Below are 26310 nucleotides of genomic sequence, written 5' to 3' on the forward strand. Positions count from 1 at the left end.
ACACACACACACACACACACACACACACACACACACACACACACACATTTGGTGCAAGTGGAGAGACGATTTCTTTTTACAAGACACAAAGCATAAATCAAAAAGCAAATGATTGATGAATTTGACTACATTAGCACATCTGTTTTTCCAAAAACACTCTAAAAAAGTCTTTTAAAAGATATGTATAATGCATATATCTGGGGAAAATTAGTATCAGGAATATAAAGAAAGTTTTATGAAACAACAAGAAAAACATATGACCCTATAAAATGAGCAAAATAAATGAATAAGAATTTCACTAAAGAACAAGCACAAATGACCTGTGTTTATTCGAAAAGTTTTTGTTCAACTTCATCAGTATTTAAGGAACTATGAAATGAAACAATTTGAAATGCATATTACTTCCACTAAGTTGTTAAATACCAATAAGGCACACAGTAACAGAATGTGAAACACTACTAGAAAGGATTGTCAGTGGTGAAATACTGCCGGGGGCAGGGCACACCTCATCAACAAGGTTACCTGCACAATGACCATTTGTATAGCTAACCTTGAATTGTACCCCACATATTTAAAATAAAAAATTTTTTAAAAAGATAGGAAGTGAACAATGGGGCCAGGTGCGGTGAATCATGTATGTAATCCAGGCATTTAGAGAGGCTGAGGTGGGAAAATCGCTTGAGGCACGGAGTTTGAGACCAGCTTGGGCAATACAGAAAGACCTCGAATCTCTACAAAAAAAACCAAAAAAAATTTAGCCAAGCGTAGTGGCATATACATGTAGTCCCAGCTACTAGGTGAGGCCTAAGTATCACCTGAGCCCAGGAGATCAAGAAGGCTGCAGAGAGCCATGGTCATGATTGTGCCACTGCATTCAAGCCTCGGTGACAGAGTGAGACTCTGACAATAAATAAATAAATAAATAAATAAATAAATAAATAAATAAATAAAGGAGAGAGAAAGAAAGTTTCTTTCCAGTTAGGATGGGTCAATTAACTTCTCAGTGATCCTTGTATTTTTGTTAAAAGAGGTTTTATTGTCCCTTGTCAAAGATAAATCCAAACACTATAAAGAGGTAAGGATAGATTTAATCAATAATATATTATTGCAATAGAAAGAAAGGGTCCAGTGTGAACTGAACTCAACTTTGATTTGTACAGAGGTGACTGGGTGTTTTAAAGGAAGTGAAATGAGGCAGTTGTCAGAGGTGTGAGTGAGGGCTCGGTAGACAGGAAAGTGAAAAACAATTACAAAGAATTGGTCAGTGTGTGTATTCATACCAGCTGTGTCTATTCGATGCAATTATGGAAGTTAGGATTCTATCCTCACACAGAAACCTGGAGAGAGTGGTCTTGTCCTTCCTGATGATTACATTTCAAAGGATTGGTTTCAATTTTATGAGACACTTCTGAATTGTAGGAGACCTGTATGCATCTCAAAGGACAGAGGAAGGATTCACAATTATAACTTTGCTCAGTAAATGCTCTAAGAAACGGTGGCCAGGAGCCTATTGTCAACTTTTGGTTAGAACAAACAACAAATTCTTTGGCAGCCTTGTGTTTTCTCAGGCAGACATTTTAAGTATAGGGGTGGGAGGTGTGGCCTTGAGATGCTAAAAACTATATTAATACTTAAGTCTTTTTTTTTTTTTTTTTTTTTTTGAGTTGGAGTCTCACTCTTTCGCCCAAACTGGAGTGCAGTGGCTGCTCCCGGCCACCGCAGCCTCGACCTGCTGGGCTCCGGCGATCCTTCCGCCTCAGCCTTCCGAGTAGCTGGAACTACAGGCACGTGCTATCACACCCGGCTAATTTTTTGATTTATTGTAGAGATGAGGTCTCGCCAAGTTGCCCAGGCAGGTCTCGAACCCTGGCTCAGGCAATCCACTCACCTCAGCCTCCCAAAGGCGTGAGATTACAGGCTGAGCCACCGAGCCCGGCTCTTATTTACATCTTAATATGGGAGAAGGGTGTTGAACAAAATTATTTGTGTTGAATGTCTGTAATTTTTATAGGCTAAAGTTGGAGCATAGTTAAAAAGAGGGCTCAGAGGAGTCTGACTAGAATATGGTCAACAAAATAATCTTTGTCACCCTTATTGGTTCATATGTTTTAAAATCTTTTTCAGTGCTGCACCAATTGGCTGTTTGCAATCAAACTGTGTGTCTCCTGATTGCAACACAAACATTCTGATTAGTAGAGAAAAGGAAGTCTGAAGGGAGTGTGGTTCTGACAGCCACATATCCATCATGACCTTAAACTATACTTGGGAGGAATTCACCAGATGCTCAGGGACAGGCAGTGTTCACTCAAAACTGTCATATGACACTGATGACTGATGATGTTCAACACAATCAAATAGAATTGACTAATTCTCCAGTACTATTTTTCTTACTTTTTGCTATTCTATTGATCTTGCTTTATCAATAATGCTCTGACAACCTCTAATAAGTGACTAAACGTTTTCTCAGTATGTTCTCCCTGATCTGCATCTTGTTACTTTTGGGATTTTATGGTCTTTTTTTTACCACTTCAGAAAAATTAAAGTCATTGTGTGATTTTTCAGACTATAGCAATCGCTGTAAATTTCACTGGGGACTGGATAGGTCATTCACCAACTATTTTGCTAACAAATTGAATAGATGTTTCTTTTTTTAATTTTAAGGATGTAGAGTACAACTCAGAGTTAAGTATATAAATGTTCTTATGCAGATATCCTTGTTGATGAGGCGTGCTTCTCCCTCCCTTGGCAGTTTCCCACTATTACCAATCCCTTTCTTATAGTATTATGATAATTGTTTAAGATGTTTCCTTAAATATTTCAGAAGGTAGATTTCGGTCCATAAATTCCTTCTGGTACTTTAGCTTACTTTATATAATTAATACAACATTTTAACCTCGTAAATATTGGATCCTGATCCCACATCAAAAAATACTTCTGCTGAGGTTGTTAAAACCCTATTAACAAGACACAGTCCACAGAGAATGGAAACTAATATTAGAGCTCTCCTTCCTATTGTTGTCAGTTTGTGCTCTCCAGAGACATTCTAGCCGCTTTACAGTCACTGCTCAACTCTACTCAATGAAGCTCTTCTCTTTGAACTTTATTTCTCTATTCCTTTTGAGAAAAGTGGTACTTAATTTATCAGGAGACTCTATGCCCCTCTATAGTACTATATTTAGTACACAACTTCAGCTCTGGAAGCTCGAGAACACACAGTGTAAATTCATTAGCCAGAGTTTTCATGGGCATCAGATATCCCTTAATGGCTTCTTAGCTTAGTCCGTAGGCTGAAGGCTGGGTTTGTGCTATTGCAAATACTTCTTGTTGTATTTATTTAAATAAAGAGGATCAAATAAAAGTTCGTGACCATACACAAGGAAAAAGTCACCCATAGAAGAAACATCTGGATTTTCAGAAATCTTTTTTTATTGCCTAGTTGAGTAATCTACATCCCTTACTTTGGAACCTTTTACAAGGACTAATAATCATTTTATTTCTGGTATTTGCCTATGTTGTGGGAGCCTATGTATCCTATCTTGAGCCTTAAATGCAACTGTATAGTCATTGTCAGGTCAGATGATTAGGTAGCTTATCCTGCAACATAAGTGCAGTAATAACAAACTGTAGAACAATAGACTTGTTATCAGGGCAACTTCCTGATCAGCAAAATCATGGTAATGGTAAAGATGTGGGTGTCTTGGATTAAAGTCCTACCTTCTGACTTTGGTCTTAAACAAAAAGGGGGAACTGAAAATAAAAGGGTTAAAAATAACTCATGATTGTTTTCAGTAGGAAGCTGGCTTGATTCTAACAACTAGGATAGGTTTTCTCTTCTTGTACATGAACATTTTCAGAAAATGCCAGCACTGGATAAGATTATTCTAATCATGAAAAAGCAAGACAAAAACAAGACTATTCTGTAATCGTGTTGAGCCCAGACAAAAAAAAAAAAGAAACTTGTGCAAACTACAGTCAGGCCCAAACATCCCATAAGTAATCACTGCTTCTTTAGGAATTATAGCTCCACATTGGCCTCCTCAATAAAATTATTGAGATACTGAATCATAGAATTGCTTGGGTTTACTGAGAATACCTATTTCAGAGAAAAAGTTGCTTGCTGACTTGAAACCTTTACCAAATTACATGAGTACAAATCCTATACACCTCTCCTAAAACTCTGTACTGCATCTACACTTCTCCATTAGGTGTGGTCTCCCTTGTTGCAATAAGTACCCAAATGCCCAACTTCATTTAATTATCTGGTCATCTTTGGCTGAATGGCACTGATATAAAAGTATCAAAATTTCAGAAACATAAAAAATTATATGTTTATTTCTCATTTATGTTATATGTTAATTGCAAATGGACAGAAAATTCTACTTCATGCTGTCCTCAATCTTGGCAAAATAATGCAAGCCCTATGTAAACCTTGGTGGTTAATGTGAATGAGAGAAAGAGATTGGTTAGAGTTCTCTGGAGATATAGAGCTAAGAGTACATACACCTAAATCTATATATATGTAGATATATATATAGAGAGAGATATAAATAGATAGATATAGATATAGATATAGATATATAAGAGAGGATTGTGGAGGCTAAGAAGTTCTACTACCTTCAGTTTGCAAGTTGGAGAACCATGAAAGCTGGTGGTACAATTTAGTCTGAGTCCAAAGACCTGAGAACCAGGGTAGCCAAGGATGTAACTCTCAGTACAAGATTAAAAGCCTGAGAACCTGTGAAGTCACCATTGTTAAGTACTACAGTTAAAAAGTTTGAGATATTCTGGTGTTGTGGTATTGAGGGTGGAACAAGATAAATGTTCCACCTTCAGAAAAAAAAGTAAATTCTTTTTCTGTCTTTTTAAAAATTTGTTCTTCAGTGGATTAGATGATGCCTGCCCACATTGATGAGGGTAGATATTTTTTACTGGGTCTACTGATTCAACTACTAATACTTTCTGGAAACACCATCACAGATACATCCAAAAAATAATGTCATGTAACTCAGTCAGGCTTACATCTAAAATCAACCATCATAGAAGGTATATTAAATTGTGCATTGGCTCTTAAAGCTTCTGCCCCCCAAAATATATACAATTTCTGTACACATTTTATTAACTAAAGTAAATCCCATAGCCATACCTAACTGCAATCCTATCATCTTCTTAGAGAAGAATGTACAATATTTGATGGACAGAATTAAGAATTACTGTTTACTTTTTGAGGGGAAGAAAAGTAAAAATTTATAATTGGATAGGAGGGTTTCTGAGGCACAGTGCTGTTCTATATCTGGCCCAGGTTATGCTTATACATATGGTCTCTTTATTACTGTCCTGTAGAACATACATATACATTATTTTAAAACTTTACAATAAAAATAATGAAGAATAGAATAAACTTTGATATATAACCTGAAAATTAAAAAATGAAAAACTGTAACAGGTAATTTTAATTAAAAATTGTCACTTATTTTTTATTTGTGTTATGAAAATGTCAACCAACACATCAAAAATTATTAAAACAGTTCTTAAAAACCAGAATATTAATAATTTTTATTTTTAAGCCCAACCACATATACAATTTTGTTGACATTCCTATTAATTAAAACTCTGACTTTATCGCTACCAAACTTTCACTGCAAAAATGAAGAGAAGACAAAGATATGGAAAAGACAAAAAATTATAAGAAAAATAACAATCTAAGAAATGAAACATTCAACTATTATGAGTTCCAGAAAGAAAAGGAAGAAGTGATAAGAAGAAGCTACCAAAGCAATGCTACCCCAGAATATAAGAATATTAGTGTTTAGATTGAAATGCTTACTGCAGCCCCACCACAATTAGTGAAGGAAAAAACCTATATCAAGTCATATAGCTTTAAAGCTTCCTCAGCAACAGGATCAGGAAAATATAACAAAACTTTTCGCAGAGAAAAAAAGTTAAAGAAAAAATGTGATGGGCAACTCATACGTAGGAATGCAAAAAATCTTAATAAAAATTGCAGTAAATTGAATATAGCATAACAATCTCAAAAATCAACCTAAGAATAGCTTAACCCAGAAGTGAAAAGATGCCTCAATATTAATTAAAACTATAATGTAATTTACTTAGACTGAATAAGTAAAAGTTAATCTTAATAGATACTGAAAATTACTAATTTTAATATCTGATTTAGGATGAATTCTCCAGGAAACAAACTCTGAGAAGCAGATTTGTGAGCAGAAGTTTGGTTAAGATCACGTGTAAAATATACTTCTGAATAATTGGAGGAATCAGAACTGCTACTCCCTTGGAAGTTCTGGAAGTGGGATGGCAATTCTGATCGGAGGCAAGAGGTCCAACTTTTGTACTCCCATATCCACCAGGGATAAATAGCGAGTCGGCTTTTTTTTTTTTTTTTTTTTTTTTTTTGGTTTAACCAGTTTCTGAAGAGGAAATTAGCTGGTTAGCCATCAGTAGCTAATATACCTAGCACCTGAGGAAATGATCAATTTATTCCTAAAAGTAACATCTGGACGATCCAACATAGTTTCCACTATGTTCTAACCCTTTTGCCACTCATGGAGTAAGTTCATCTTGTCTAGAAACAGCTTTTCTGGGATTCTGGTTGACTTTACTCTCTTGAGAAACTAATAAGAGGAAGTAAGACAAACAACAACTCCCTCTACTCCAACTGTTCTCTAGGGGTGGTATTTTACTGACATCTAAGCACTGGTCCCAGTTGCTACAAGTTTTGACTTTTGGCAGTGGCAGTATCTTGTCTAGCTTTGGTATATGAGCCTACACAGTTGATTCTGTGCCTAGCCTGCAGCCATGTCTTTTCTTTAAAATTTTTATTATAAAGATGTGGGGTACATTTCAGGGTTAGGTATATAAACATGAATCATGCAGGTACCCTTGTTGATGAGGTATGCCCCTCCCTCCCCTAGCAGTTTCCCTCAACTGCCAATCCCACCCCCCCATCCCTGACAGTTTACCACTTCTGCCAATCACTTTCTTATAGCATTGTAAATGTTCAAGGTCAGCTTATGAGTGAGAACATATGGAACTCAGTTCTATGTTTCTGTGATAAATCACTGAGTATGATCGACTCCAAATCCATCCAAGTTGCTGCAAAATCCATATATTTGTCCTTCTTTATGACTCCATTGTGTGCATGTACCACATTTTTTGAATCTAGTCCAGCTTTGATGGACAACATGTTTGGTTCCATGTTTTTGCTATTGTGGATAGTGCTGCAACAAACATATGTGTGCAGGTATCTTTTTTGTAGAATAATTTGAGTTCCTCTGGTTATATTGCCAATAGGGGAATTGCTGGGTCATATGGAAGGTCAATTTCTAGTTCCTTCAGACATCGCCACACTGTCTTCCAAAGAGGTTGTATTAGTCTGCCTTCCCAACAGCAGTGCAGAAGTGTTCTTTTTTCTCCACATCCTTGCCAGACCAAGTAGGCTTCATCCCCAGGATGCAGGGCTGGTTTAACATTCACAAGACCATAAATGTCATTAAATACATCAACAGATATAAAAACAAGAATCACATGATTATCTCATTATGCAGAAAAAGCTTTTGATAAAATCAGACATCCCTTCTTGATAAAAACCCTTAAATGCCGAGGTATAGAAGGAACATATACTTCAAAATAGTAAGTGCCATCTATGACAAACCCACAGCTAACATATTGCTAAATGGACAGAAACTAGAAACATTTCCCCTGAAAACTGGAACAAGACAAGGCTGTCCACTCTCACCCATCTCGTTCAATATTGTTGGAAGTCCTAGCACAGGCAATTAGACAAAAGAAGGAAATCAGGGGTATCCAAATAGGAAAAGATGAAGTCAAGTTATCCCTCTTTGATGATGATATGATCCTATACCTTGAACATCCAAGAGAATCTGTCAAAAACCTGCTGGTACTGATAAAAGACTTTGGCAAAGTCTCAGGATACAAAATAAATGTGCAAAAGACAGTTGTATTCCTATATACCAACAACAAGCAGGCAGAGACCCAAATAAAAAGCACAATCCCATTTACAATAGTCACCAAAAAAAAGAAATATATTGGCATCTTCCTAACCAGAGAGGTGAAAGACCTTTACATTGAGAATTACAAAAAACTGCTCAAAGATATCCAAGAAGACACAAACAAATGGAAAAATATTCCATGCTCATGGATAGAAAGAATCAACATTGTTAAGATGTCCATCCTACCAAAGGCAATCTATAGATTCAACTGCAGCCATGTCTTTACACCACGGCTAGGCCATTGAACAGCAATTGGCCAGCACTGGCCATGATCAATGACAGAGGCTGCCTTACATCAACTGTCCACACCATTTTGTATACTGAATTACCTAATGCATCTGCTCTTATCATTTATTTGGATGAAAAATGTATGTCTCAAGACAAGACACACAAAGTTCTAGAAGCTACACAAAATGTGAAATACTAACTGCCACCATGGAACCTAAAATTCTAGCTACCTTTTTACATAAAAGTGAAAGAAAATAGCTACTCACCATAAACATAGATGCTATAATTTTCACTTCATTGGCCAGTTATGAGGCCCAAGTTAGTAATCACGGGTGCCTTCTCCGATTACAAATTGAGCTTCTAACCTTTAGCTGCACCTCATTTGAATGACATTATCTGTTGGAATAACCCAAATCTTTTTTTCCTATAGAATTTAAGTTATCTTGTTGCATTTTTCCACAGTCCTGAACTGTTCATCAAGGGAGTATTAAGTAGAGCCCTTGTGAGTCATGGATTACTTGGGTTCCTGGCATTGTTCTTCTTTTCCCCATTGTGCTGCAACAGGACGTTTCCCTCTTGGAAATCAGAATAAGTCACTTCAAAAGGAATACAATGATTCCTTTTCTGCCTGCAGGATCAAAGAAAAAAAGGAGTGAGCACAAACTGGTCAGAATGCAGTCTTAGCTTTCAATTTAGTGGATTCATGATGATGTTCCCTGGTGGAAGTATACCTTTTATGAGCTCAAAAATCTAAATACCTGGAGAATTTATACCAATGGAGACAGGGAGCAAAAATTCTTCCAATAAGTTATGGAGTTTAACAGTGAGATAAATCACTCCTAATTCTACTCTTGGGCTCCTAAATACATGCATTGCACCCAAGGCAGAAATTGCAGTATACGCTGAGCACTGACTGATACATTTATTGACTGGCACTTCAATCTTGTAGACTATTCAATTGTCTACCAAACATATCAAGGAATTGGGAGATGTGGTAAGATTGTGAATTCTGTTGCTAGAACCCCTTGCTATCCTTGTATTACCATAACATCAAAGGTCAGTTTGTCTAGAATACCATGGCAATCAATAAGGCATTCTGTAATTTCATATACTCTGTCCTAGCAGAAGATTTGGGGGTAGAGTAAATATGTATCCAGAATATATGTCTATTCTTGTGGGGGTATATGAAGAAGGAGTTTTCCTCTAATTTTGTGGTAGATTGCATTATTGTTACAGATATGAGGTCTTTTCCTGACAAGAAGACTGGACCTTACTGCCCTTTTTGGGCTATAATTTGATCAATCTTCTGGTAAATGGTATTTGGAAGATATCTTACTGATCTTAGTTATGTGAATTGTTTGGTCAGAAAAAAATGAGTGGATGTGATTCAGTCCATTTGCACACAGGGTGGAGACTTTTAATGCCTTTTGTGATTTGGTTCACACTCTTCTAATTTTGCTCTCTGTCCCAATAGCAAAATGTCCCAAATTGAAGCTGTCCCTTTACCTTGGACCCCAGATTAGAATAACAGATTAGAAGCCAAATGAAACAAACCCATGTGATGTAAACAAGAAATAGTTCTTGCTACTTTGTTATTGTTTTAAGCCATTGATATTTTGAGATTGGCTTTTACTATAACACAATTTATCTAATCAACACCTCCATTATATGAAGGATCCATGCTAATTAACCTGTCAGCAGGTGGCCAGATAGTACTCCCCAGGGAATAAAACCAAGCTGGAAGTGAAGCATTGACTTTTGACAGTTTGAACATAATAGCGGTAGCCAAATCAAACCAGATTAGAAAATAACTTCTGGTACAATTCATATGTAGCCCTACCTCTGTTGTCATGGTCACTCTATAAATAGGCCCATTGAGATGTCACCTGAGTGGCTGACATCTGCAGGGTAGTTCATATGTTCCATCTCATTTTTGAGAAATTCATCCATGGTGGCAGCTTTCTGGTTAGAATTTATAGGACTCAAAATATTTTTGCATTCTTTCTCTGGTTTAGAAGTCCATCTTCCCAAATTCCATGTCCTCAAGCTCTCTGTTTTCTTTCTATTTCTCTAATTAGCCAGTCAACCCATTAGCCACTGTTCATAAATTAATATAGATCTGTATCTCAGTCCATCTTACCTTTTATATAAAGTCATATACTTTACTTCCAAATATCTGCAACTAAAGCGATATCTCCTCATGACTTTCAAGACCATTCCTGAATGGGGCTGTAATATAACTTTCCAGTTCTGACTGTTACTTACATATGGTGCACATTATTCTGTATATCAAACACATGTGCATTTTTTCTTTTATCTTTTCTTTGTCAAGTGGTCATAGGTAGGTTAATATAGTTCTTCATTTCCTCAGAACACTCCTGATTTACATCCGCTGTTCCATAGTAGTAATTAATAGTGTGAATTTTCACTCTTAAAAGTGTCCTGATTTGAATGTTAACCATATTGTGACATGAATCATAGATATACATTGAGAGAGAGGTGGTAAAGCAGTGAAAAATTGTGTAACTGGGTGCAATTCTTCTGCAGTTTATCTGTGCATTCCAGACCTGTTCAGATGTAGCCTCATAAATTCCTTTTCCATTACTTGGGGGCATACTGCTGGACTCAGCCAGTTTTATGACTCAGTAGATCAGCTAACACTGTTGAATATGTACAAGTATGAGTGTGTGATTATTTGTGATCTCATGATCAAGTATTTTTTCTACTGGGAACCAGTACCAGGTCACAGAGTGATTTCAAATGGTAAAGAGTTGGGGATAAGGCCAGGCCTTACTCTCAAACTTTAGGAGTCTATGCTATTTCTCCTATTGAGGCTGACCAGGAGCACCACAGAGCATCTCTGTCTACCATAAACACTTTCAGTAATACTGTATTTTCTGATTGAATTTCAAATTACGTAGCATCTATTTTCCTGCTTCAGAAAATTTTCTTATTATGGGTACTATTAAAAATGGTCAGATTTATGAGTTATCTGGTAAAGGCTCAGAGAAGCACACATAAATATGAGATGTCTCAAAATCCAAAGAGTCCCAAAAAGCATTGAGTCTATTTCTTTATAGTGGGCAGTGCCAGGTGTAGCAACTTATTTTCATTTTAAAGTAGCTACTCTGAGATATTCTTCACATTATTGAACCCATAGAAGTTTCTGTGATATGACAAGTCCTTGAACTTGTGCAGTTTATAATCCACTTTTTGGTATCCACATATCTTACTATAGTACTTTGAAGGCTTATTAATTTCTCATTATGACATTCTATTAGAATACTGTCATCAATATAAAATATCAGTAATGAGATATCAGCATGATCAAGTGACCTTTGGACTTTTTATGACATAGCTCTAAGCCAGGAAAGTATGAATACACTGATATCAATATGGAGAAAGGTGAAAGCCTTCAGATTAATTTTACTGATAGAGAAATGGGAAAAAAAAGAAATAATCTGCATAAGAGAGATTGTGTGAATTGATTAACTGTAGCAGAGATGCCATCTCCAGGAACTCAACTGTGATTGTTGTAATCAATCAATTACCTTTGTCATAATCTATGATCATTCTCCATGACCTGGTTCTCTTTGGCACCAACAGAAAATTAAATGAGGATGTGATAGGAATCACTACCCCCACAAATACTTTAAAGATATCTTTAAAATATTTGTAGTCAGCACTAATCTCTGAAAATCTGTTTCTAAATTGACTTAACTTTGTAATGACTCCCTGGACAGGAGTAGGCAGATCCCAGGGATATAATTGGCTTTTTATACCATAAATGCCTTCACTATACAGATCACAGAAACCTGTGTAGAAATTCTGCTAGCAACCAAGTATATCTATTCCCACTATATGCCCAGACACTGGGGGGGGGGCAGGGGAGAGGGAAGGGAACACATAAGATACATCTGTTGTAAATCCCTTACCACAACTTTAATTAGGTTTCTGTCCACTGGCCCCCAAATTTTCCAACTGAGTACATTAAACATGCCTAGGCTGCCAATCTATTTTATTCTTTATGACTTCATGATCAATTAACCATTGCCATAGATCTCTGTCTCTCAAACATGATTATCACTCGACTTAGTAGCTTATTGTGTTAAATGTGCTTAAATGATCTCTGACAGGTTGACATTGTCATCTGACCTGTGCTGCAAGTTTCTTTGAGATGCTTAAAGTTTCTTTGAGGGCTTAATATTATTTGTGTCCCTCATTGGTAGCTCTGGCTTAAGGAAAACAACCACCACATAGCTTAACATGCTGACGTCTTCCTCACCGATGATTTTCTTAACATTTTAGTTAATTGAGTTTTCTTTGGGTCCTTGCAGAAAAGGGAATTTTTATAGGTGAATAAGCATTTTGTATATTATAAAGCCAGTCTAGCATTCATGGCAACCTGAGTTTTTAGAATCCAAGTTATTAAAGTTTGGTATTTGACCATCAATGACTATTGGCTACTGTTGAATTCAACTTTCAACTAGTCAAGATAGTAAGAGAAGCTGGCAAGGTGGATTCAGGAAAATATGTGGACTTAAAGCTATCCTAATAACACCATTCCAGGCACTCAGTTCAATATAGTAAATTCCAAATCTCAGGTGAGTGCATATCTACCAATACATTTGTTGCAATTAATATATATATATATTATATATATATATATAAAATCATGGTCGTTGCTATATATATATATATATATATATATATTCTCATTTATCATCTTTAGAGTCTACTCACAAAATGTTCCTCAGAACACTGCTAGTAGAAATTAGTGAGATCCTACAGCACTTTTGGAGTATTGACTATCTTCCCTTGGATGATGACATAAAATTTCTAGTCTGGGCTATGAGTAGCTAACTATTCTTGGATGACAAAGCAAAAAGTTGAGGTGAAGCTGTGCCCTGAAATGAGTCAGCAATCCTTTTGAGAAAATGGCCTGTGAACTATGTTTTAAATATAGTATATTGATAGACAATGTGAAGTATAAAAATTCAACAGATCAGAAAATAACTGCCACTGAAATTATTTTATAACTCACAGTTCTCAAGGGAAGGGGGTACTCACGTCGTGAATGACTACAGGAGAAAGCAAGGTTGATCAGCAAGCAGAGAGAGGGAGGTGGCATATGGGCAAGAACTTGTATTATGGTTTCTGTGGGAAAAAGTCAAGGCAGGGTAGTTGGTTTAGGATTGACTAGTTTGAATAATTTCAGTGGGTTCTGTAGTACAGGGGCTATCTCTGTTTGCCCGGTACCTAACCCTAGATTGATGAGGACAGGTGAATATTGACGCCATGTATACAAACCCAATAGATGAGACCGTTAGATGTGTGCTCTAGATTAGTTGGTTTGAACTGTTTACTGTCTCTGAAAATTGGGTCACTGTTTGAGAGACAGTTTCTCCGGGGTCAGCAAAGTACCAGATGTCAGGCATCAGAAAACAAAAAATAAAAGACATGATTAACACAAAGACCAATCATCAAAACATCAACATTTTCTATGCAGGGGAAGACTGGTTCCTTCATAGAGTGTTTGTGTGTGTGTGTTGGGTGATGTGGGTATGGAGACAGGATATCTCTGTTGTCAAGCTGGGTTCAGGAGAACTTTGTTGTTAAAATATTTTAAAATTGATTGCCTCTACTAGAATGTCCCCACCATGTGTCTAAAGGGTTTATCTTCTTTCTCATCAATGATGAGAAAGAAGATATTTAGCATAAAATTATTTTAGGATTTGCTATTTAACTGGTGCTAATTGTAACAGTTCTTAGCATATATCTGCTGCAACTATAGTAAATGAGAGTCTTCAAAATGGCCCTGACACCATTATGAATTTTTTTCCGTGTGTTCTTAGTTGGGTGCTCAAGGACTTCAGTTTGTCCTTTTTACTGTTTATGTTTTCTAGGATAGTCAGAAAAAGCTGGCTGAGTCCACAATCTTTATAATCATGGTCGTTGCCATAGTTACAAAATGCTTTAACCACTTGACCTTCATCTGTGCAATATCCTTTTCCCATGCTGCCAGTAGGGATAATTTGAGTTAACATGATACCACCACGTGGAATTACCAGTTGCTCATTACCCCAAGCAAAGGGGTTATTTCTACTCTTCTCAAATATATAAGCAGCTCAATCATGAAATCTTAGTGAGATATGATTCTAAAACCTTGAAAAGTTAAAAAAACACACAAAAAACCACAAAACCTGTTTCCTAAAGCCATTTAAAAGTCAATTATGGTATTAGTTGATGTCCCCACTAAAAAAGATGGAACATTCATAGTGAGTAACTGAGTAAAGTTTAAATAATAATTGGATATTTAAAAAAATACAGGTAGAATATTTTTTAAAAATCAAGAGATATTATAGATATGTAGCTAGTAAGAGTGGGCAACCTTCTCATATTTCAGTCTAAAGCAGCCAGCAGGAGGAGCAGTTAACTAAACCTATAGTGAGTTGATGTGTAGAGAGGACTCTCTGACAATACTCCTGTCTCTATTAGATGAAGCCATCTGACAATGACCCTGCAGGAAGTAAGTCTGTAAAATAAAAATCTAACCTCAAGTTCCTCCTAAACTTTCATCAGTCAGAACTTCCTGTTAGCTGAACCCAAACAGAAGATCAGGATGGTCCTATTAGCTGAACCCAAATAGGGAAGTATGGTCCACAAAAGTCAGCTTCCAGTGACGCAAAAGGAAAAGTCTGGGTGGATTTGGCAGGGCAAACCTAAAATACCCAGCACAGATATTAGTTCAAGAGTAGAAAAATTAAAGTTAATTCTAACATCTTGATCATTTTCTTCTAAATCCCTAATGGATTCCTTCTACTTTCTATGAACTCAATGGTGTTGAACATTAGTTGACTCTATTCTTCTCTAAGAAAGTCAGTTCTTCTTTCACCCCTAAATAAATATTATAGATTTCCGAATTAGGGGCTAATGTTTTATGAAATTTAGGAATAAAGATTTTTTACCCTTTTAAAAAATTTTTCCAGGTAAGATACTTAGAGACTTGGATTTCTAAAACAATATTAACATGCAAGTTACATTCCTCATTTAACAACAATTCTTCATTTTTAACCTAAATATATGATAGAAAAAAAATATGATAAAAAGGTTATGATAGAATTTTCTGCCCAGAAAGTAATATCATATACCTGAGATGAAATCTAGGTTATTAGCTTTGGATACTTAAAAATAAATTTATCTGAGTCTCCTATCATCTGAGTTTTCCTATCATTAAGTTGGAGGCCATATACTTAACTTGAACAAAAAATGTTATTATTAGAGATAATATAGATAATGCTCTTGGCACAGTTTCTGGTATAGATGAGCCACTAAGTCATTGAAAAGGATACTTAACAGCACACACAAAAAGGAGAAAATATTGATGTAGGTGTCTGAAAGATAAATGAAGATCTATTTAAAAATGTGCAAGGTCATCCTTTAAACATGACTTTCAGAATCCTAACAAAATACACAGATTTATTTATATACTTGAGACCTGATTAGAAATGTGTAACCATATGTGTAGCCATATGTGACACTGACAGTCTTTTTATTTTTCTTTTTTTGTTTTAGAGTTATTACCACTTCCACATGTGTTTTCTTGCCATAGGAAAGACCCCTGTAAGCCAAACAGTTGAGAAATGTGTGTGGTCCAATATATTGGCTGCTCTGGGCCTTAACATAGTGAATCAAAACCATCAATAATTAGTGGAAAACAAATATATCAGGCTGGACTGCATGTATTACAAAGCAGAGACATCACTAAATAAGAGCCCATTTACATTTTGAATTTCAGCAGTCCCTAAAATCAGCTTATATGCAAAGCTTCTTACACTAAAATGAGCTTATTTTTTGGTTGTAAACACTTCTGCTGAACTCCATAAATTTCAGGCTTTGTGAGACTCCATTGTTCAATTCAGATTGGTTTAGAAAAAGCTAGAATTACATTAAAATCTTATATGGTTGACTTACTGCTACTAACTTATATCAACAATTTTCTAGTGCAAATTTACTACTAATATGACATAATATTAAGCTACTATTTTTTCACCAATGTCTATGTTAGGGTAAAGGACTAGTTATTTAATGGGTAAAAGTCATTCCTCTACTTCTCATATATATATATATATATATATTTTCCTATTTGAAAGGAATACATATATAGTATTTCTCTATTCCTTTTAGATAATATAACTTTTTGAATTTTAACTCAGCAGAGCTTGGTGGTGCATACCTGTGGTCCCAGCTACTCAGGAAGGTGAGGTGGGAGGATCACTTGAGCCCAGGAGTTGGAGACCAACCTGGGCAATATAGCAAGACTTCATTTCTACAAAAAAAATAGTGACTGTGCTGGTGTGCTCCCATAGTTCCCCCTACTTGGAAGTCTGCGGCAAAAGGATCACCTCAGGAGTTTTGAGGGTGCAGTAAGCCGTGATTTGCCACTACTCTCCTGCCCGGGTTACAGAGTGAGACTCCAAGTTAAAAAAAAAAAAAGGGGGGCGGGGGGAGTGGGGCAAGATATAACAAAAGAGCACTCTAGCTTTGTTTCTTTGGGCAGCAACTTACTTTTATCAGTGCCTAGTTATGCTCAAGTCTCCAGTTTGCATTCAAGCTTGTTGGGAAAACCCTGCAGCTGCCTGCCTAGGTGACATAGCGTTTTAGGCACTCTGATTTTTGGTAAGAATACAGAAAAAAAATCAGTGGAGCTAAAGGACCCTACACCATTTACTCAGAATTGCCAGGTAGAAGAAACAAAAATATGAAGAATTTTGATACATGTGGATAAAGAAATAGCACCCAAATAATACCTTATTATAAAAGAGAATAATGTACACATATTTGGGAAAATATTTAATTAATTATTTTCATTCGGGTAAGAGGAAAAGATTACACAATTGCTTGATATTTACATTTTTGACAATAACATTTGTCATTGAACAATTAAAAAGCATTTTAAAATATACCCACAATCCAAAATTTACTTCTTACTCATGTGACAATTCTTTTGTTTTCATTGATTTATAATTTGGCCATTAAAAACAAAAATTATGTTCATATCAGCACTTGACATAATTAACATACTATTAAATGCATTTTAATGCTTATTAGAAATTCAGCATTTCATTTCTTTTGATAAAAAAATTCAATTTATCAAAGTTTTTTAGAAGTAAAAGTCAATTTGCAAGTTTTTTCCTAATGATGACAACCTCTAGATATGAGTCACATCATCAAAATAAAATTTATTATTTTATTTAATCTGAAAATTTAAGAAAAAAATCTGATTCCTTCAAAACATTAAGTATCCAGAATGAAGAATTTACCTAGATGTTTGTTTCAAAGTTGAATCTATTTACTATACAAATTCATATGAAGTCTCTCTTCTTTTTTTTCCTTCATTTTTCATTTTCTTTATTTTTTTTATTTTAAAGATATGGTATACAATTCAGGATTAGGATTAAGTATACAAGTGATCATCATGCAAGTAAAGTTTGGGCCTCCCTTTGGTCTCCACTTTGCTCGGTTTGAGATCAGGTATCCTTACGGATGTTGTATTCCCCCACTCCCACCTCATCTGTATTCCCCTACTGGCCATCCTTTTCTTATAGTATTATGGTAAATGTTCAGGAACCACTTATGAGTGAAAACATGCGGTACTCTCTTCTTTGTTTCTATGATACATCACTGAGTATGATAGGCTCTAAATCCATTCAAGTTGCTGTGAAGTCTACATGTTTGTCCTTCTTTATGGCTGCATAATATTCCATTGTGTATATGTACATTTTTTGATCCATTCCTCTTTTAATGGGCAGCACAGTTGGTTCCATGTTTTTGTTATTGTGAATAGTGTTGCAATAAACATGTGTGTGCAGGTATCTTTTTCATAGAGTGATTTGAGTGCCTCTGGGTATATTCCCAGTAGGGGGATTGCTGGGCCATATGGAAGGTCAAATTGCCACACTGCTTTCCAAAGAGGTTGCACTAGCTTGCATTCTCACCAGCAGTGTAGAAGCAAGCATTTTTTTTTCTCCACATGCTCACCAGTATCTGTTGTTTTTGTTTTATTAATGATGGTCATTCTTACAGGGGTTAAGTGGCATCTCAATGCGGTTTTGATTTGTATTTCTCTGATAATTAGTGAGGTTGAACACTTTTTCATGTGTCTTTTATCATATTTTTTTTCATATCTTTTTCATGTGTCTGTTTCCACTAATTATGTGTATTTCTTCTTTTGAGAAGCATCTCTTCATGTCTTTTGCCCAATTTTTAATGGAGCTGTTTGTTTTTTCCCTTTTGGCACATTTGAGTTCCTTGTAGATCCTGGATGTTAGGCCCTTGTCAGATATACAGTAGGCAAATATTTTTTCCCATTCTGTGCACTGTCTCCCTGCTTCCTTGATGGTTTATTTTGCTTTGCAGGAGCTTTTCAGTTTGATGAAGTCCCACTTGTCTATCTTATCTCTTATGGCATGGGCACTTGAGGTTTGATCAGGAATTATTTGCCAGTTCCGATTTTCATAAGGGTGTCTTCTGAATTATCTGAGGTTCTTATAGTTTGAGGTTTTACATTTAGGTCTTTGATCCATTTAGGGTTGATTTTTTGTGTATGGTGATAAGTAGGGATCCTGTTTCAAGCTTCTGCATGTGGTCAGCCAGTTTTTCCAGCACCATTTACTTAATAAGTTTTCCTTTCCCCAGTGGTTGTTGGTGGAGGCTTTGTTGCAGATGCATAGATTGAGAAATTAAGATTTTGCTTCAGGAATCTCTATCCTGTTCCATTGGTCCATATGCCTATTCTTGTACCAATACCAGGCTGATTTGATTGTTGTAGCCTTATAGTAAAGTTTAAAGTCTGAAACTGTGATACCTCCTGCATTGTTTCTTTTGCTGAGGATAGTTTTGACTATTCAGGGTAGTTTATGTTGCCATACGAATGTCTGTATTGTCATTTCCAGGTTTGAGAAGATGATGTTGGTAATTTAATGGGTATTGAGTTGAATCTGCAGATTACCTTTGGTAGGATGGACATCTTAGCAATGTTGGTTCTTCCTATCCATGAGCATGGAATATTTTTCCATTTGTTTGTGTCTGCTTGGATTTCTTTAAGCAGTGTTTTGTAGTTTTCATTGTAAAGGCCTCCCACTTCTCTGGTTAGGAAGGTGCTGAGGTATTTCTGTTTTGTGTGTGTGTGGTTATTGTGAATGAGATTGTGCTTTTTATTTGGTCATTTGCCTGCTTGTCGTTGGTGTATAAGAATGCAACTGTTTTTTACACATTTATTTTGAACCCTGAGACTCTGCCAAAATCCTTTATCAGGTTTTTGACAGATTCTCTTGGATTTTCAAGGTATGGGATCATAGTGCCAGCAAAGAGGGATAACGTAACTTTATTTTTTTTCCTATTTGGAAACCCTCAATTTCCTTCTCTTGTCTAACTGGTCTAGCTAGGACTTCCAACCCAATGTTGAACAAGAAAGGTGAGAGTGGGCAGCCATGTCTTGTTCCGGTTTTCAGGGGAAATGTTTCCAGGTTCTGTCCATTTAGCAATATGTTGGTGGTGGGTTTATTGTGATGGCACTTATTATTTTGAGGCATATTCCTTCTATGCCTAGGTGTTTAAGGTTTTTATTAAGAAAGGATGCTGGATTTTATAAAAATATTTTTCTGGTCAGGCACAGTGGCTCACGCCTATAATCCCAGCACTTTGCCAAGGTGAGAGGATTGCCTGAGCCCAGGGGTTCTAGACCAGCCTGGGCAACTTGGCAAGACCTCATCTCTCAATAAACCAAAAAATTAGCCAGGTATGGTGGCACATCCCTGTAGTTCCAGCTACTTGGAAGGCTGAGGCAGAAGGATAGCCTAAGCCCAATAGGTCGAGGCTGCGGTGGCCTTGGGCGTGCCACTGCACTCTAGCCTGGGTAACAGAGTGAGACTCCAACTCAAAAAAAAATATTTTCTGCATCTTATGATACAATCATGTGGTTCTCATTTTTACATCTGATGATGTATTTCATTGCATTTATGATCTTGTGGATGTTGAACTAGTCCTACTTCCAGGGGATGAAGCCCACTTGATCATGATGGTTGATTTTTGAGATGTGTTATTGGATCCAATTTGCTAGAATCTTGTTGAAAGTTTTTACATCTTTGTTCATTAGGGTTATTGGCCTATAGTTCTTTTTTTTTGAAGACTCTCTACTCGGTTTGAGTATCAGTGTAATGTTATCCTCGAAAAATGATTTGGGGAGAATTCTGTCGATCTCAATTGCCTGGGATACTTTTAATAGGATTGTATAAGCTGCTTCTTGTACATTTTGCAGAATTCTACCAGAAAGCTGTCTGGTTCAGGGCTTTTTTTTTGTAGGTAGTTTTCTTATGACAGAGTCGATTTCCTAGATTGTTATTGGTATATTTAGTGTCTCAATATTTTCTTGTTTCAACCTTGGGAGGTTGTGTGATGTCAGAAAGTTCTCCGTTTCATTTAGGTTATCAAGTTTGTTTCCATACACATGTGCATAGTAATCTCTGATACTTTTTTGTATTTTTTCTGGGTCAGTTGTGATTTGACCTTTTGCATTTCTGATTGTGTTTATTTGGGCTTTTTCTCTCTTTTTTTGGTCATTCTGGCTAGGGGTCCATCAATCTTGTTTATTCTTTCAAAGAACCAACTTTTTGTTTTGTTGATTTTTTTCTATGATATTTTTGTCTTTTGTATCTCATATTTGGGCTTTTACTTTGGTTATCTGGATTTTTCTGCTAAAATTAGGATTTTGGTGGTCAAAAAGTCTCTTTTATTTAAATACAACTTCATACTGAAGTATGACAACCATTTTTTTCAATAAATTTCATAGTGAATAAAAGAATTGAGGGGAATAAGCAGTTTTTTATAGAGCTGTCTAATATTTACATCTAAAAGCCAAAGAAAACTGCTAGATGTGGGCAAAATGATAAACTAGAGCAGTAATTTCACAAAATGTATGTTTATAAAATGAACACATTAGACAATAGTTGCTATATTCTGATATAAATGGAGAACCATGTGCAATTTTTATCCATGCAATGCCTGTAAAGTGTATAGTTTATTCAATCATGGAAATAAGTAAGATAAAGCAAGTGATGTTGTTCTCATTAATGATACTGTATAAGGCAGGTGCATTTTGACATATGAATAAATGAAGAACAGAGTGATTAATACATTTGACTAAAGTTACAAAATTTAAAGTTGAGATTCAAGATCAGGCATTCAGACTTAAATTCATTGTTCTTTGTCACTAGATTGGACTCACTAATCATCACCATTAAAACTGTAATAATAACGTACTAATGTGTGAACTTTTATTTAACATTTGTGTTTTCTAGATAGATGGATGACCTTCATTTACGGACAGTCATTAATTCGACAAAAAAGATAATTCAGTGACAAATATAATGCTTTTCAATCTGAGTATTTTTATCTCCTGCCATAAATTTCAAATTTTATTTCCAGATTATTATATAAATATTCAGTTTGCTTATCAGATATCTAGTTTAGTAGCTGATGCTTTTAGTTCTAATCCATAAGAAACACCCTGAATAAAGATGGATGTGAATACTAAGTTGCCTTTTCCTGAATTCCCCATGACTTTTGAATTATCCTCTTCCTACAATTGATACAGAAGTGTCTGAAAAAGTGAGTGTGTGTTCAGAAATATTTATTAAAAAGCACTGTTAAATTCCCAATTGGAATTTCTTGAAATATAAACACAAAAATGAAAACAAAATAAAACTAAAAATGCTGAAAGCTTTTGAAATATAGCAACAGCTGATGCTTGAAATAATGGCACTTTAAAAAGTTAACATGCAAATCAGGCAGCAAAACATTTCTCCCTATTGAAAGTAACTTTTTCACTTTATGTCCACTTAGAGAATCTTTAAAAACCACCTGTCAGAAGGCTGAAAATGTTTTTCTCATTACTTTTTAAAAAGATGATTTCTCTCCAACTACAAATATTTCAAAAGTCATTAATGAGCACATTGTTAACAAAACATTAAGATGGGAATATATAGGGTTTGTTATAAAAGATTTTTCATAATTAATTAGACTAAAAGGACAGAGTCATGATGCCTCCTCTCTCTTAATTTTACTCTTAGTGGATACACATAAACACTGGTAGAATACAGTTTGAGTTTTTAATAAATGCAGCAATTATCAAATATGGATAACAGAGTTTTGTTGACTGTTTTGCTATTATTTAAAAAAAAAACACTACTTATGTACCATTTGAGTCTTGTAATTTTTTTTTTTTTTTTGAGTCGGAGTCTCACTCTGTCGCCTAGACTGGAGTACAGTGGCCGCTCCCGGCCACCGCAACCTCGACCTGCTGGGCTCCGGCGATCCTTCCGCCTCAGCCTTCCGAGTAGCCGGAATTACAGGCATGTGCTACCACATCCGGCTGATTTTTTGATTTATTGTAGAGGAGGTCTTGCTGCCCAGGCGGGTCTCGAACCCGCGGGCTCAGGCAATCCACTCACCTCAGCCTCCCAAAGGCGCGGGATTACAGGCTGAGCCACTGAGCCCGGCTTCTTGTACATTATTTATTATAAATCCTCCAACTTGAAAAAGACACCCAGTCAAAATTGTCAGAATGGTGTGATTCCTTTCTTTCTTTCTTTCTTTCTTTCTTTCTTTCTTTCTTTCTTTCTTTCTTTCTTTCTTTCTTTCTTTCTTTCTTTCTTTCTTTCTTTCTTTCTTTCTTTTTCTTTCTGTTTCTCTCTCTTTCTTCCTTTTTCTTTTTTGACATGGTCTCTCTCTGCTCTTTACTTTGTCATCAATGTTGAAGTGCAGTGGCATGATCACAGCTCACTGCAACATTGAACTTCTGAGCTCAAGGAATTCTGACTCAGCCTCTTGAGTAACTGAGACTACAGGTGCACACCATCATGCCCAGCAAATATTTTAATATTTTGTAGATACAGGGTCTCCCTATTTTGCCCGGGCTGATCTCAAACTCCTGGTCTCAAGCAATCCTCCAATTTTAACCTCCTAAAGTGCTGGGACTATAGATTTGAGCCACCACACTTGCCCAGCTTTTTAAAAAGTTAGAGCTCATAAATAACATTTTATCTGAATAATCACTCAAAATAGGAAAGTTTTTTTTGGTGCCCCTCTTTTCAACTTTAATTTTTCTCTTGGTTTTGTTCATTACTATTGTAATACACGGAGTAAGTGTTAATATAGAAAAAGCCAACTAAGTGAAACATAAAACAATTTTAACTCACTATTTTGACTAGGTTAAATAGTTTGAAGACTAATTTAATAAGTTTAAGATGGCAAAATGCTTGACCTTATACCCTTGTGGGCATTTTTTTTTTCAATTTTGTACTTAAGCTTTGATATCCATGTAAACTCTGGCATTCTTATCATGGCACTAGCCATGCTATGGCTTTCAGAAGTGAATTTGTGGGCAGTGCGGCTGGGGCATGGGAACCAGAATAGTAAACAGAGTCAGCACAGCATGACTACAATCAAGAGACTAGTTTAAGAATATGTGTGTGGTGATTGTTGGGGGACCCCAAATTATATTCAGAATCCTTTGAAGGGGAGAATAAGGTTTGGCACTGATGTATATTTTGGCCACACTATTATTTATATCACCCTAAATACTTATCAACATTTGGAAAAATTGAATATGTGTATAGAAATACAATTGATTTTTCTGTATTGATCTTATAGGCTCCAACTTACTAAATTTATTTATTAGTTTCTTGAACATTTTTATATACACGTTTTTGTTATCTATACATAGAGATAATTCGACTTCTTTTCCCATATGGGTGCCCTTTTTCTCTTTTTCTTGTCCAAATGCTTTGGCTATTATCTCCAGTATAATGCTCAAGAGAAGTGAGGCAGTTATTCATCTTTGTCTCATTCCTGATTTTAGGGAGAAAGCATTCAATCTTCTACCATTAAGTGTGATAATAGCGGTGGGCTCTTTGTAGATACATTTTATTAGATTGAAGAAGTGCCCAGCTATTCCTAGTTTGTTTTAATCATGAAAATGGATTGTAGGAATCTGTCAATATTTTTTTTGCATGCATCTAGATTATGTAATTTCTATTTTTAATTTTCATATATTACATTAATTAATTTCCAAGTGGTAAATCAACTTTGCATCCTTGGTATAAATCTCAAATGGTTGTGGTGTATAATTGTGTGTTGCTTGATTCAGTTTGCTAGTACTTTGCTGTGGATTTTTGTGTCTATAGTCATAAGATATATTAATCTACAGTTTTCTTTTGTTGTAATGCCTCTGCCCAGTTTGGGTATCAGGATAAAATTGGCCTCATAAAACGAATTGGAAAGTTTTTCTCTTCTTCCATTTTTTGGGAAGTATTGATATAAATTCTTCTGAATATTTGGTAAAATTCAGCAGTGAAGTCATGGGCCTGGACTTTTCTTTATGGGTTTTTTTGGGGGGTTTTTTGTTTGCTTGTTTTTTAGAAAGCAGGATTTATTGAGAGGACAAAAAAGCTCCCACAGTGGGAGGGGACCCGAAGTGATTGCCCAGGTATTTTCTTTTATACTAATTAGATGCCTATTTGGATTGTCTATTTCTTCTTGAGTATGTTTTGCACCTTATATCTTCGTAAAAATTTGTCTTTTTACCTAAATTATTTAATTTGTTGGCTATAATCTGCTATTAATACATCCCTGTATATCCATCTGTAAGTTGAAAATATTGTGAGCCCAAAATACATGCAATACAACTAGCCTACTGAACATGATGGCATAGTCTTGCCCACCTTAAACATGCTCAGCATACTGACTGCAGTTGGGCAAAATCATCTAACACCAAAAATATTTTATAATTAAATGTTGAATATCCCATGTGATTTATTGAATATGGTACTGAAAGTGCAAAAGAAAATGCTTGTGTGAGAGAAAACTCATAATATGCTTTTCACTGAATGGTCATTGCTCTTAGACAATTGTAAAGTTTAGAAATCATAACTCAAATCATTGTAATTCAAAAGGTGTCTGTACATTCTAATTGTGGTTGAAAAATACATTTTATAATATTTCTGTTTATATAAATGTATTGAGGTGTGTTTTATGGACTAGCATGTAGTCCATCCTGGAGAAGTCTTTCAGTGCAGCTAAGAGAAATGAATATTTTAGGTTAGGTGGAGTGTTCTATACATATGTTTGAGTTCTAATTAGTTTAAAGTGTTGGTTGAGTTTTCTTTTTCCTTCTTGATATATGTAATTATACCATCCCTTATTGAAAATAAGTACTGAAGCTTAATTTTGTAGTATTTCTTTTTCATGTTTAAAATTTACTTAGTCAAATTTATTTTTTGTAATCTTTCAGGTTTTATACAATTTTAAAAAATTCAAATGGAAGATTGTTGATTCATCTAAAATGTATTTGGTTGAAAGAAGTGTGGTTTGGCGTTAAATTTTTTAAGTTGGCTTTATAGTTGTGTAGATATGATTTTTTCAAAGGACCATAATCTTCCTATAGCTGTAAATTAATATATTCATGGTATACTGAATATCCTGGTATATTTGGACTAATTTTTGGACTCTATTCTGTAGAAGTGTTCATTGTTTGCCTACCCATGTGACAATGCAACATTTTTATTAATGTATTATTATATCTATAATATTTATAGATTATTATAATAATTTTATTATTATTAATATAATTTTACCTTTAAAAATATCTCATAAACCTAGAAAATCTTTATACTATTAATGTTTGCACAACTTTGCAAAATTTCCTTGAATGTTTATTTTTCTTGAATTTTAGTGTGTATTGGTATTTTGTGGGAATATTAAACATCAAGCCCTTACAAAATATTAGTACAGGCTGGAAAATTTCTAATGGTTAAGAATCTCATTAGTCTTCCATAGAGTCACTTAAACTTGATATTTAATGTCTCTGAATTTGTTCTTTTTTTAAGGATTGTGTTACTATTTTCTAGCAATGTATGTGAGTGGGTAATTTCCATAAACTCTAAAAGTTGATGAGATATTTTACTTAATTTATATAGATTTAAAATAAAAGACATTA

The sequence above is a fragment of the Carlito syrichta genome, unplaced genomic scaffold, assembly GCF_000164805.1.
Source record: "Carlito syrichta isolate Samal-C Ts95f unplaced genomic scaffold, Tarsius_syrichta-2.0.1 Scaffold289232, whole genome shotgun sequence".
NCBI classification, from domain to species: Eukaryota; Metazoa; Chordata; class Mammalia; order Primates; family Tarsiidae; genus Carlito; species Carlito syrichta.